Genomic DNA, 13754 nt, shown 5'->3' on the forward strand with positions numbered 1-13754 from the left:
TGATTTATGGCCAAGGATGTGGTCAATCTTAGAGTATGTTCCATGAGGTGATGAGTAGAATGTATATTCTGTGGTCGTTGAGACTGTTCTGTAGGTATCAAGCCCATTTGGTCAAGAGTCACACTGAGGTTCTGGTTCTCCTTGCTGATTTTTTGTCTAGATGATCTGTCTATGGTTGTGAGTGGGATATTAAAGTCCCCAGCTATGATAGTATTAGAGACAATATCTTTTTTAAGTTTGCCTACAAGCTGCTTTATGAAAGTTGGTGCTCCTATGTTGGGTGCATATATGTTTAGGATGGATATTTCTTGTTGATGGATTGAACCTTTTATCATTATATAGTGACCTTCTGTATCTTTTTAAATTTTTGATAGCTTACAGGGTATTTTGTCAGAAATTAAGATTACAGCCCCTGGTTTCTTTCATGTTCCCTTCACCTGAAATTTTGTTTCCCATCCTCTTACTTTGAGTCTATGATTGTCCTTTCTGGTGAGATGAGTCTCTTGGAGATAATATATTGTTGCCTCATGATATTTTATCCATTTTGCCATTCTATGTCTTTTCAGTGGTACATTTAGTCCATTGACATTCAGGCTAATTATTGAAATGTGAGATTTTTTTCCCTGTCATGAGGTTCTTATAGAGTTGTAGTTGTTCCTGTTTGTTTGTTGTCTTTCTTTTGATTTGGGGGTTGATTCATGTGTGTTTTCAATCTTTTTCCAGCACTCTTGTGAAGAACATTGTTGTTTTTTTTCACTTTCTTCTGTGTTTAATACTTTCTTAAGTGTTTCTTGTAGAACTGGTCTAGAGGCAGTGTAAGTTCTTCAGAATTGAATATCTGGGAAAAATTTTAATTCTCCCTCACTGATGAAGCTTAGCTTAGCTGGGCAGGTTATTCTTGGTTGAAGTTATTTATCTTTGAGAACTTTGAAGATTGGGCACCAAGCTCTCCTAGCCTGAAGTGTTTCTGTAGATAAATCTGTTGCCATTCTAATTGGTCTTTCCTGGTAGGTAGTCTGACCTTTTTCTCTTGCTGCCTTTAGGATTTTTTCTTTTATGCCTATTTTGTTTAGGTGAATTGCTATCTGTCTAGGACTTGGTCTTCTCATTTGCTGTCTTGCAGGGGTTCTCTGCATCTCTTGTGTTTGAATGGTTGCATCACTGATAAGATGAGGGAAGTTTTCTTAAATAATTTCATGGAATGTTTTTCCAGGCTGTTCTCTGTTTCTCTTTCTGCCTCAGAAAGTCCAATCACTGTTAGGTTTGGTCTCTTGAAGTGATCATTCATCTCTTGAAGGTTTTGTTCTGTCTTTCTAAGCTTCTTTTCTATGTTTTTGACAGTTTGGGTTAGTTCTATATTTTGGTCCTCAAACTCTGAGATTCTTCTGCTTGGCTAATTCTGCTTTCCATGCTTATCAGTTTGTTATTTGTTTCATTCATAGTATTCTTTACTACTGCTATCTGGTATCAACTCCTTCCTATATTCCTCTTGTCTCTACTCAATTCTTTTTATAATATTAATGTCTTGATATCTGGGTTTGTAGTTTGAGATCAGTCATTCTGGAGGCTCTTTATTGTTTGCATTCTGAAGTCTGTTTTCTCAGTGTCTGACCTCCCAGAGATCTGTGTGAGACCCATATTCTTCTTCTGGTTTTTCTTCATTTGTGTAGATTTCCCTCCCACCCCCACCACCTTCTTTAATTCTGTTGTTCAGGGATGGCGGTATTGCTTTTACTTCTGTTTGGTCAGTCTCCTATTCTTCCTTCTGTGGATCCTCTGACATTGTTCAATTCTGAAGCTGGACTGTGGGTTGGGGACTGTACTTTTTGCAGTTTTGAGATTTAATTGAGGAGAAGCTGTGATTCAAAATCCATGTGTAGATCTCAGTGTCCACTGTCAGGTGTATGGGCACCCTGGAACTCACTTCCCACTGCTTTACAATTCTGTCCATGGAGTGGGGGTATAGGTTTGCTTCCTGGAAGCAAAATGAGGTAAGAAAAAGGAAAATTATGGAAAAGGAAGGGGGGAGGCAAGAGGAAGGTGGAAAGAGAGAAAAGTAAGAGGGAAAACAGACAGATGTATCAACTAACAAGTGAAAAGAGACACAAAGACCGAAAAGAGTAAAAAAACTAAAACATACACATAATCATACAAACACACAGTCCAACAAAAATCCTGCCTATTGGTGTACTCTCCTCATTCACAAACAGGAAGTCTAAAGAATAGAAAGAAGAAAAAAAATCAGCAAAATAACAGAAACAAAGCAAGTACCAAAACGTTACCAAAAACAGAAAGAAAGAGAAATAGAAACTAAGACAAAAACCAAACAAAAATGGGCAAAGTGCTGGGCTCGGTGACTCAGCCTGTAATCCCAGCGCTTTGGGAGGCTGAGGTGAGAGGATTGCCTGAGCCCGCGGGTTTGAGACCCGCCTGGGCAACTTGGCAAGACCTCATCTCTACAATAAATAAAAAAAAATTAGCCGGGCATGGTAGCGCGTGCCTGTAGTTCCAGCTACTTGGAAGGCTGAGGCGGAAGGATTGCCGGAGCCCAGCAGGTCGAGGTTGCAGTGGCCGGGAGCGGCCACTGCACTCCAGTCTGGGTGACAGAGTGAGACTCCAACTCAAAAAAAAAAATGGGCAAAGCAAACAGTCAAAAAATAAAATAAAAATAAAAACAAGGAAGCATACTCGCTCTGAGGTTATTCCTGTAAGTCCAAAGTCCTTTCAGGTCTGATCTCTAGCCCCTACCCTCTGCTCTCAGCTTGGGCCAGACACCCGAGGTCTACTTTGGAAGGAAGGTAGATCAGATCTCAACTCACCCTGCTTGCTGCCTGTCAGGTCTGCCACTCAAATCTGACCTGTGTCCGATCCAGCATGGGGGAGGGGCTTCTGACTCTCCCAGTTTGATGAGATTACCTTAGGTCCCAAGTTGGAGGCTGGGTGGAGCTGAACAGGGCAATACAGATCTCTGCCTGGTCCTGGGACAGAGAAAATGACTGTGGTTGGAATCTCTTCATCAGTCATGGGATCCTCTCCGGCTCTCCTGGATCCTCTCTCTCCACTGATCAGATCCAGGGCTCCAGCTTATCCGCTCTAACAGGTGATGGTGTGGGCCAGGCGCCAGGCAATGAGAATCAGCTGGATTCAGCAGGCTTTTCTCAGGAGCAAGCAGCAGACAGTCCTGTGCATGATCTTGCGCGCCTGTGCTCCAGTCTCAGGATGGTGGGGGCTTGCAGTCGCCCTCAGAGAGGGGACTTGGATGCATAAACCCAAGTCTCCCCTCAGATGGACTTTCACTCCCACTAGTGCACACCTAACTCATGCCGAGAGTTTTTATGGACACTTGCCTCTGCGGAGACTCTCACAATCCAAGCTGTCCAGTTGCCATCTTAAGGTCCTCCCCCTCCCCCCCATAGTTTCTTAGAAAAGCCTAAGAATCTACTGAAATTTATCAGAAATAATGAGTGAATTTAGCACGTTTTTAGGACTCAAGAGCTAAATTAACAATTTTAATGGCATTTATATATATTAGCATCAATAACTGGAAATTTTAAAATTAAAAACCTGTGATAGCATCTGAAAACATAAATATTTAGGTATAGATGAGTAAGATCACTATACTAATAGAAACTACAAAACTTCAAAAGTAAATGCGTAAGAAACCTTAATAAATATATCATGTTCAGGAATTAGAAAATCCATAGTTACTAGGCTATTAATTCAGTCCAAGATGATTTATAGATTCAGTTCAATCTGGACAAACTTTCCAGCATGCTCTCTTTTTTGAGTGTCAAAAATTGTTCTGCATGCTGTCCTGCAACATGACTTTGCCACTTCCCCATCAAGGGTTATCATCTATTTCTCCACTACCTCAAATGTAGTTGGCTATGTGACCTCTTTGACCAATAGAAGATGGTGGAAGTGACATTGTGCCAGTCCTGAACATAGTCCCTATCTGGTCTGACACCTACATTCTGCTAGATTCTCTGAGCACCATGTGAAAAGCCTGAGTATTCAGTTGGAGAGATCTTGTGGTCCTTTAAATGGATAGGAAAAGGGACCTAGTGGATCCTTTCTAGCCATTACTTTCAAGTATATAAATATGAATTAAGTTGTCCTGGACCCCAAAGATCACTCAGTTATCAGCTGACTACCAGAGTGACTTCAGTTCATGCCATATGAAGCAGAAGAAATACCTAGCTAAACACTGCCTAATTTCTTGGCCCATAAAATTTAGAGATTAAAATATAATGGTGCTTGTTTAAAGTCACCAAAAATAAGGATCTTGCACCATGTAACAGGAGAAAACCAGAATAAAAAGTGGCACCTCTAAGAGTGATGCTTCCATAACGACAATTTAAAGTTTGTGGTATTGGTTTTAGTATCAGAAGTGAGGTGGCAGAGGGAAGGGCCTCAAGGACACTGTAAACAACAGTTGAAAAGACAAAAGGAACTGTTCTTGGAGTCTGGAAAAAAGTAACTCATTATCTAGTGCTGGGGAAGTTTGGTAATACTGCCTCCTACAATAATGTAGAAAATAGAAAATGTGCTTAAATGAACAGGTGGATGCAGATTAAATTTCCAGAAAATGTTGAAAGTTCTAGCTGTTGTTTGTAGCCATATATAATATGATGAGATACAAATTTTAAAACTATGAGTTAAAAGAGTAACTGTTATGTTTTCAGGCAGAATTTAGAAGAAACATGAACAACCCAGAACTCGCTGGTTTGAAAATAAAACTGGCTCTCTTTCCCAAACTCTCCAAAGAGTTAGACCCACAAAGTAAAAAATATCATCAGAATAAGTATCATCTCAAAGTTGTCGATGTAAGATCTCTTGCTAAGACTTCAGAAGGATTTAAGAATATGTCTCATAAATGCCCTCATCCAGCCAAAAGTATTTCTTTTTTTTTTTGAGTTGGAATCTCACTCTGTCACCCAGACTGGAGTGCAGTGGCTGCTCCCGGCCACCACAGCCTTGACCTGCTGAGCTCTGGCGATCCTTCCGCCTCAGCCTACCAAGTAGTTGGAACTACAGGTGTGTGCTACCATGCCCGGCTAATTTTTTGATTTATTGTAGAGATGAGGTCTCGCTGCCCAGGTGGGTCTCGAACCCGCGGGCTCAGGCAATCCACTCACTTTAGCTTCCCAAAGGCACGGGATTACAGGCTGAGCCACCGAGCCTGGCTCAGAAGTATTTCTAAGACCTTTAAAGATATTATCCTACTGCACACAGACTTCAACCCAAGTCCAAGAAGGGCAAGTTCCAAAGATATTTGCGAGTGTGACTCTTGGATAATGGAGTAAAGGCCATTAAAAACACAAATCTATGGGGTTTTTAAGGAAAATGCCCTTAAAAAGCACCATAGCCTTCCCTGGTGAGCAGGAACTTCTTTTTTTATCTGTTCCTCTTTTGATAGTACAGTGGGCATGCAGAAGAAATCGCCTGTCTCTGGCTGTTAGATCTGTAAATAAAGAAGAACCATATTTAAGAAGTTGTTCAACAGGAGTTTTACTCAAAGACCCTCAACCACACTTATTCTAAATTTAGAAGTTGCAGTCCTGGACTTCAACCTGATGCCATCGTGAGTGAGAACATAACTGGCCTGAGAGTATCAAAATCCCACCTCCCCACTCTGAGATACCCGAATTACCAATACAAGTCTGACATTGGAAATGTCAGAAATACCTCACTGGAAACACCTTGTCTGCATACCCCTGTATTTACATGGGGAGAGACATTTTTATTCTATCTACAGTTAACTTTTTACACCAGGGTTTTTTTAAATAGCATTTTTCATCTCTGAATTCCTCATGGTGCTTATTAAATAATCCAACAGAGAAGTGATAACTATGTAAGACAGTTATGACTTTATCAATGGGAAAATTGGAAATAAGTCTAACACACATGAAAATTCAGGGAACAAAAAAGAGAACAACCACCATGATGTGGGTAGACAAGGTTTTACACCTCTCCTCCTGACTGTGAGTTTTAATGACTCTATAGGAGAACAGTAGAAGGATAAAGACAACCATACATATTGCTCCCCCATTGGCAACCACAGTGAGACCAATAAAGTAGGTGTCAGGGATTGCAAGTTCTAATAATGCATACGTGTCACAACTGAAATTGTCAATGATGTTGGGGCCACTGAATAGGAGATTGTACACAAAGATATCTTGAACCACAGAATGCAAAAAACCTCCAACCCAGGCAACCACCAGCAGAAGGATGAAAATGTGTCGATTCATGATGGTCAAATATTGCAGTGGCTTACAGATGACCACATACCAATCATAGGTCATCATCTCCAAAAAGAAGACCTCAGCACCCCAAATAAGTATTCTACAAAGAACTAGCCCTTTCACTTTGGGAAGGAAATAGTCTTTTTATCACACAATAAGTCTGGAATCAATTTGGGTAAAATAATAATAACGGCAGCATCCATGAGTGACAGGTAGACAAGGAAGACGCACATTGGGGAACTCAGGGAGGCACTGGCAATAATAGTCATCACAATGAACAAGTTTCTCACCATTGTCACAATCTATATGAGCAAACACTTTACAAATAATGCTTTTGCCCATTAGGATCCTGAGTGAGGCCCAGTAGGACAAATTCTGTAACTGTTATTCTGCCTTGTTTTCTTTTCTGAAAAGCTTCTATCAGTAATGGGTCCTCAGGAGACAAGACCTATAATAAAATTGTGAACAGGACTATGATCACATCCATTATGTCAAAGAGCACATATTCATCATCATGTCTTCAATGTAGTTTATGTGCAACAAACATTTAATATGTGTCTACCGAGTTCCTCTTGCAAAGATCCCAATTGACTTTCCCTTAACAATAATATTTCATCTCAGATTATTTTGTCTTAGGTTACAGGTAAAAGGTTCTACCTCTGGTCTTGCGGATATTCTATACAGAAAAGTAGATTAAGGTCCAACAATCATTCATACATTTAATAACCCCTTATTTAAAATATGTTACTTCGTGACACAGAACTCAGCTAGGATGGGTAGGAAAGCATGCCTGCTCTCAAGAAACTGACTCTGGTTCTGGCAATAAACTTTAAATGAACAAATTGGCATATATTCAGTTCCTTAAGTTTTTAATGGTTTTGATGAGTATCTTTATAATATGATCTGTGCAACACCAAAAATAATCTCTTCTGAAATATCTCACGCAGTACTATGACATTCTACTGTTAAAGCTTCGGTCCTTCATTTCTCAAAAAATGTTCATTCTTCATGAATTCCTCATTAAATGTCAAGAGCCTGGATTTTGAACTGTCTTACATAGCTATAATATTATTTAGTGCATTGTTTCCTATAGCAATTTCATGGTCTGACTCTGTGACTGTCTGCTTTCTAAGGAGCTGTAATTTTCTTCATTTCACTCTTGCCTATGCCACAATTCTTAAGACACATACGCTATCCTTATTTTCAACAATTAATTTTAAACTGAACTAAACTAACTCATGAAGATCACCAACTACCACATTAACAGCAAGAACTTTTTAAAACACTTTGAGTAAGCTAGGAAGCAAGGGAGGGGAAAATAGACACTGAAAAGACAGGTAGAGGACAGTGAGGCATGGTTTTATTTATAGCACTATGTAGGTATTTAGGGTGCTCAGTGTCCAGATTCAAAAAAGAAAGCATACTTAAGGGAAAATTCCAGTCCAATGTAAAAAAAGACACGAGTTGCAGTAATTTTCTAAATGTAATTACAAGTCCATCTCAGTTTCCCAATGGAAGAGAATGGGATTAATAGAACTAGGCGATCCCAGAACTTTTTCCAGTGGAAGCACCTGCAGTACTATTCGTGTGGCTCTACCTTATTCTATTCTGCTGATCTTTTTTTCATTTTTTATTATTTATAATTAAATAACACTTCCAAGTTTATCACTGTTACTTGAAAAATGCTAGCCTGTGGTAAATGGAATCTGATCATTACAGTGAGTGAATAATGACTATAAGTTTTTCACTCATTGTATACCTATTTAAGAACCAAGACATCCTTGGAGAGTGTAGGACAGTGATGAATAATATGGACTCTGCAGCCACATTGCTTCAGCTGCAATCCCAGCTTCATCGCCTACTGTGTGATGTGGGACCACTTATTAAACCTCTCTGTGCCTCAGTTTAACCCTTTTTAGAATGAGGTTACCAGTAATGCTTACCTCTTAGGGTTGTTGGTTTATTATAACAGAGTAAACTGCCTAGAACACTACCTAGCACTTGGTAACTTCTTAATGAATGATAGCTACTATGAGGGTTCTTCTGTGCTTCATTGTGAACCTTGGATGAGAATAAGTCAACTTGAAAAGAATTATAAACATAGTTTAGGTTAAATTAATAGGATATCTATAACCCATGGATGCTGGTAAAACTGTATATCTTAGAAATAATCAATCTATTTGGTTATATGAGTAGTATTATTTGCCTCTGATGAAATGTATTTTGATTAGAAGCAAGCGGAATAATAAGAAACTGTTTGACCCATCATCAGAGAGAGAGAGAGAGAGAGAGAGAGAGAGAGAGAGAGCTAAGTAGTAGAAAAAGAAAAGAAGATTCCAATCAGAAAACAGAGAAAGTATAGTTAAAAAACAAATAACTGTAAGTAATAAGAATATTAATGTGACAATTAAGTAAGACTATTATTTGTTTAAAATTTTTCTGAAAGATTTCAGTGAGAAAGTACTGAAAGTCTAACCTCCTGAGAGTCACTGGGCTTATTCAGGTGGCTTCTTGGAGTAGTCATAACAAAGAAACACAAAACAGAGCCTAGTAAAGAAAATTTATATATACATTTGTTTCTAAAAATCTCTATATGTGATGGATAAGGCCAAACTTTGAAACAACAGAGAAGAATGGAACAAGTATAGATACAAACTCAAGCTTTCTGATTATTCACTGCTGAGGAATTACTAAACCTCAAATGCAGATGAGATGATTTCATTTACATAGATTTGGCAGTCGGGGAGGATGTATGTAGAAAGAGAGTGAGCTTTCTCTAAAAGCCAGCTATGATAAACATTCTACATGTCTCCATCACATTCCTGCTTCCAGCTGCTTCAGGAGTTCTGTCATTGTTGAAGCTGTAGACCAATAAAAGCACATCTGCTGAAGAACATAACTGTATAATGTAGGTTGTATCTAATTCTCTTTTTATTTGCAGCTACAAAGTTTAGTGTCTTTTCTCTCTTTGATCATCAAGAATAGATTTCACCATTTCTTCATTGGCCAGCAACAATTTACCTGTAAAAAAACAAAACAAAACAAAACAAAACAAAACAGAGCTTGTGAACTATCTTCTATAGTTTAAGTCACTAAGAATTTAACACCTTAAAAATGAAAGATAGTATTATAAGGTTTTTGACTTAAACCACTAAGTTAGTACTTTTCTAGAAAAAAATAAGTATCAAATTTCTTAAGAACATGGTGTTTTTAAAGACACAATTCCATAATAAAAAAAACTCTATAGTACTTTACAATTATGATTTATAAATCTCTCTAAATGCCGGTAGACAAGGTACTTTCCTGAGCATGGGTTTCATTATGTATCTGTACTGACAGGTTTGATGGAATATTTTCTATATCTGCACATAAAAGCCCATATCGTGCTTCCAGAACATAATAGTCATTGTTTTCTTTACACTCTAACATACTTTATATAATATGAAATTTTACATTCTCCAATCAAATATATCAGAAAGTAATTTTGTGTCTTTATTAATAAATCATAGAAAATATAACATACCATACACTAAAATTATAAATACAACATAAATAACCACAAGCAATAGGAACATTAATGTGATAATTAAGACTCCTATTCATTTAAAAATCTAAGTTTATTTATTGTATATGGAACATTGAGCATATTTCTCTTGTTATTGGACAAAATGAAAATAATAACCTATCATGCTGTATACTAAAACCAAACATACTTTGTATATTCTGAATACTTTCTCTGTTTTGCTAGCTTAATTTTCCTTATTCAGTTTCCTCCAAAGAAAACATATAATATTATGACATTAACACAATCAACATATCACAGGAATTTTCTATGAGTATCCCTCATCAGTTGTTTTGAGAACTCACATCTTGGGTCTTGTCCTTGGTCTAGAAAATCAATTCTTCCTTCAATGAGGGCAACTGTAGATACTTTATGCATCTGAAAATGTATGGCTCATCCATGGATCTAGAAATAGTTCCAAGTGGCTTCAGTTTCCATATATCTGCACAGGATTTCCATTATCTTAGTATTTGAAAGAGACATAGAAGTATCTAAAGCAGGTGCCTTAGCCGGGCATGGTAGCGTGCGCCTGTGGTTCTAGCTACTTGGAAGGCTGAGGCAGAAGGATCGCCGGAGCCCAGCAGATGGAGGCTGCGGTGGCCGGGAGTGGCCACTGTACTCCAGTTTGGGTGACAGAGTGAGACTCCAACTAAAAAAAAAAAAAAAAAAAAAAAAAAAAAAAAGCAGGTGCCTAAAATATAAAGACCCTTAAACACAATGTCAACATTTACTGTATGAAGGTAGTTGAATATTTTCACCTGCTGGGAAAATTTCTTCATAGAAAAGCAATGATGCTATCATGAAAGCATTGACTTAACTGGTAGACTTAACCTGTCCAAACCCATTATTTAGTGGCCCAAATGAACAAACAAAACATTTAATAATACTAAACTTATTTACTTGAAATATTCTCTTCTCAGTCAATTATGGTGAAGCAACTGAAAAGTACTTTACTTTGAGGATTTATGATAGCATTCAGATGCTGAGCTTTTAAGCTTTGTACCTAACAAGGCAAATGCTGGGATTAAACTTCATGAAAAAGTCAATGATAGAGTTTTCTTTGAGGGAGAGGTAGAACTCTGTCTTTCAGTCATTCAAATAGCATACCTCTAAGAACACCTCCTGTCTAATTAAACACATGTCCTTATATCTCTGCAATCTCATCACAGGATATTGAGACCTCCGAGTAATTTCTATAAGAAATTACGGACTTAAGGATTTTTTTTTTTTAAATCACATCTAGAGGACTAGATGCTGACTGAAGACATAACCCAGTTTGGGCAAATATTTGAGTTTTCAGATAACTCTTGGGTTATCAGGAAAATCACTCTTCAGTTTATATTTTTCAGACAGAGTCTAAGACTTTTACATCTGCACTATTTTAAATAAAAGAATCTGTAAGGTCATCATAGATGAGTTAGTTAGAATATTTGGAAGAAATTCAAATAAAGTAATCTCTCCAAACAGTTTTCTTCCCTAGTATAGTCTCTAGAGGAAAAAGACTTGGTTGGGTCTCACCAAGAAAAAGTAAGTAACATGCAAAGCTTGTGATATGAAAAGACAATTCTTAAGTAAATTGAATAATAAATTATGAGTTTCCCATTTTGAAATATTTAGGTAAGGCAAATAGTATCTAAGCCAGAATACAGGAGAAAACAGTATCAAGTTCCCTTACCCAATTATATCCCCAGCAAAGAGGGCCTCACTCTAACTGTTAAAAAGTCTCTACCCAGGTGTCTTTTGGGTAGAATTATTTATGTTCCGTTGAGTGTATTCCCAGAAGTGGGATTGGCGGATCATATGATAGTTCAATTTTTAGTTATTAAAGAAAACGCCACACTGTTTTCTTTCCAAAAATGTTGAAATAGCTTACAATATCACCAACAGTGTAGTAGAAGCATTCCCTTTTCTCTGCAGCCTTGCCAACATCTGGTTTTTTTTGCTTTTTAATAATAGCTGTTCTTACTGGTGTGAGGTGGTATCTCACTGTAGCTTTGATTTACATTTGTCTGATGATTAGCGAGGCTGAGCATTTTTTCTTGTTTGTTGACTCCTTTGAGAAGTGTCTGTTCATATATTTTGCCCACTTTTTAACTTTTTTTCCCCTGTCAACTTGTTTGGTTCCTTGTTGATCTTGGATGTTAGGCATTTGTCAGTTGCACAGCTTGTGAATATTTTTTCCCATTCCATGTTGTCTCTGTACTCTCTTGATGGTTTCTTTTGCTGTGCAAAAACTTTTTAGTTTGATAAGGTCCCATCTGTCAGTCTTAGCTTTTGTTGTATTTGCTATTGAGAACTTGGCCACGAATTGCAGCACTATTCACAATTGCACAAACATGGAGCCAACCCACATACCCATTGAAAGTGGACTGAACAATAAAATGTGGTACATATACACAATGGAATATGAAGCAGCAATAAAGAAGAGCAAAATCATGTCCTTTGAAGTAACATGAATGCAGTTGGAGACCATCATTCTAAGTGTACTGTAACAGAAGCAAGGATTATGTTTAGGTTTAGAGTAGGGTTTGGGTTAGAGTTATAGTTAGACGTTAGGCTTAGAATTTCAGGAAGGGTAAATGTTAAGGTTAGGCATAGAATTAGAGTTAGGGTTAGGGTTAGAATTAGAGTTAGGTTTAACATTAGAGCTAGTGTTAGTACTAGGGTTAAGGATGGGGTTAGCTTAAGGGTTAGGGCTTTAGTTAGGTTTTGGGCTGGGCTTAGATGTATGGTTAGGTTTAGTTTTAGGGTTAGGGATGGGGCTAGAGCTTAGGTTATGGTTAGATATAAGCATAGGGTTAGAACTAGGTTTCATTTTAGGGTGAGCCTTAGAGTTCAAATCAAAATTAGAGCTAGGTTCTGGTTAAGGTTAGGGATTTTATTAGGGTTACAGATAGTGTTAGGTTTAGGTTTGCACATATATCTTGGGTTAAAGTTATGATTAGGGATAGAGCTAGAGTTATGGTTAGAGTTAAGGCTATTGCTTGGTTTTGGGTTAAATTAAGGGTTTGATTTAGGCTAGGGTTAAGGCTAGAGTTTCAAATAAAACTAGGGCTAGGTTTAGGTTTAGGGTTAGCTTTCAGATAAGGCACAGACTTAGAATTACAGTTAGAATTAGGTTTAGGGCTAACTCCGGGATGGTTCTTTTCATTGTTAGGATGTGGGTTAGTGTTAAGATATGGATAGTGTTTTGTCTATGTTAGGGTTAGGGTTGGTGTTAGGACTAGAGCTTGGTTTAGGGTTATGTTTAGAATTAGACTACTGGAAGCCAGCCGTAGAGGCCTTCTTGTGGACAGGATCCGGAAGGCTAAAGACCCCAGGTTGCAGGGCAACACGGGGCAGCTGTTGTTCCTGCTTCTTCTTCTCCTTTTTTTTTTTTGAGCTCAGGCAGTCCTCTCGCCTTGTTCTCTCAAAGTACTGGGATATAGTGAATCTCTATTTCTTTCTTTCTTTCTTTTATTTTTTCAGCCTTTATTTTTTTATTTTTTATCAATATTTTTATTATGATATTGTGGGGTACAGTTAAGGGTTAGTTATACAAACATGCTTCATTCAGGTACCCTTGTTAATAAGAGGTATCTCCCCATCCCCAGACAGATATTTACTACCATTAATCCCATCTCCCCCACCCCATAGTTTTCCACTACTGTCAGTCATTTTCTTATGGTATTATGGTGGTTGATCAATGTCCACTATGTGAGTGAGAACATGTGATACGCAGATCTTTGTTTCTGTGAGAGGTCACTCAGTATTATAGACTCTAGTTCCATCCAGTTTGCTGTGAAATTCATGATTTTGTTCTTTTTTATGACTGCGTAGTATTCCATTGTGAATATGTACCAGTTATTTAATCCAATCCTCTTTTGATGGACAGCATGGTTGCTTCCAGGTTCTTGCTATTGTGAACAATGCTGTGACAAACATACGTGTGCAGGTATCTTTTTATA

At 37.8% G+C, this 13754-nt stretch overlaps 1 pseudogene; it reads right to left on the reverse strand.

Annotated features, from left to right (window-relative positions):
• Window positions 1-5782: 5782 nt before the first annotated feature.
• On the reverse strand, window positions 5783-6693 carry LOC110595941 (annotated as a pseudogene).
• Between the last annotated feature and the right edge of the window lie 7061 nt (window positions 6694-13754).

This window comes from Carlito syrichta, unplaced genomic scaffold (assembly GCF_000164805.1).
Source record: "Carlito syrichta isolate Samal-C Ts95f unplaced genomic scaffold, Tarsius_syrichta-2.0.1 Scaffold305332, whole genome shotgun sequence".
NCBI classification, from domain to species: Eukaryota; Metazoa; Chordata; class Mammalia; order Primates; family Tarsiidae; genus Carlito; species Carlito syrichta.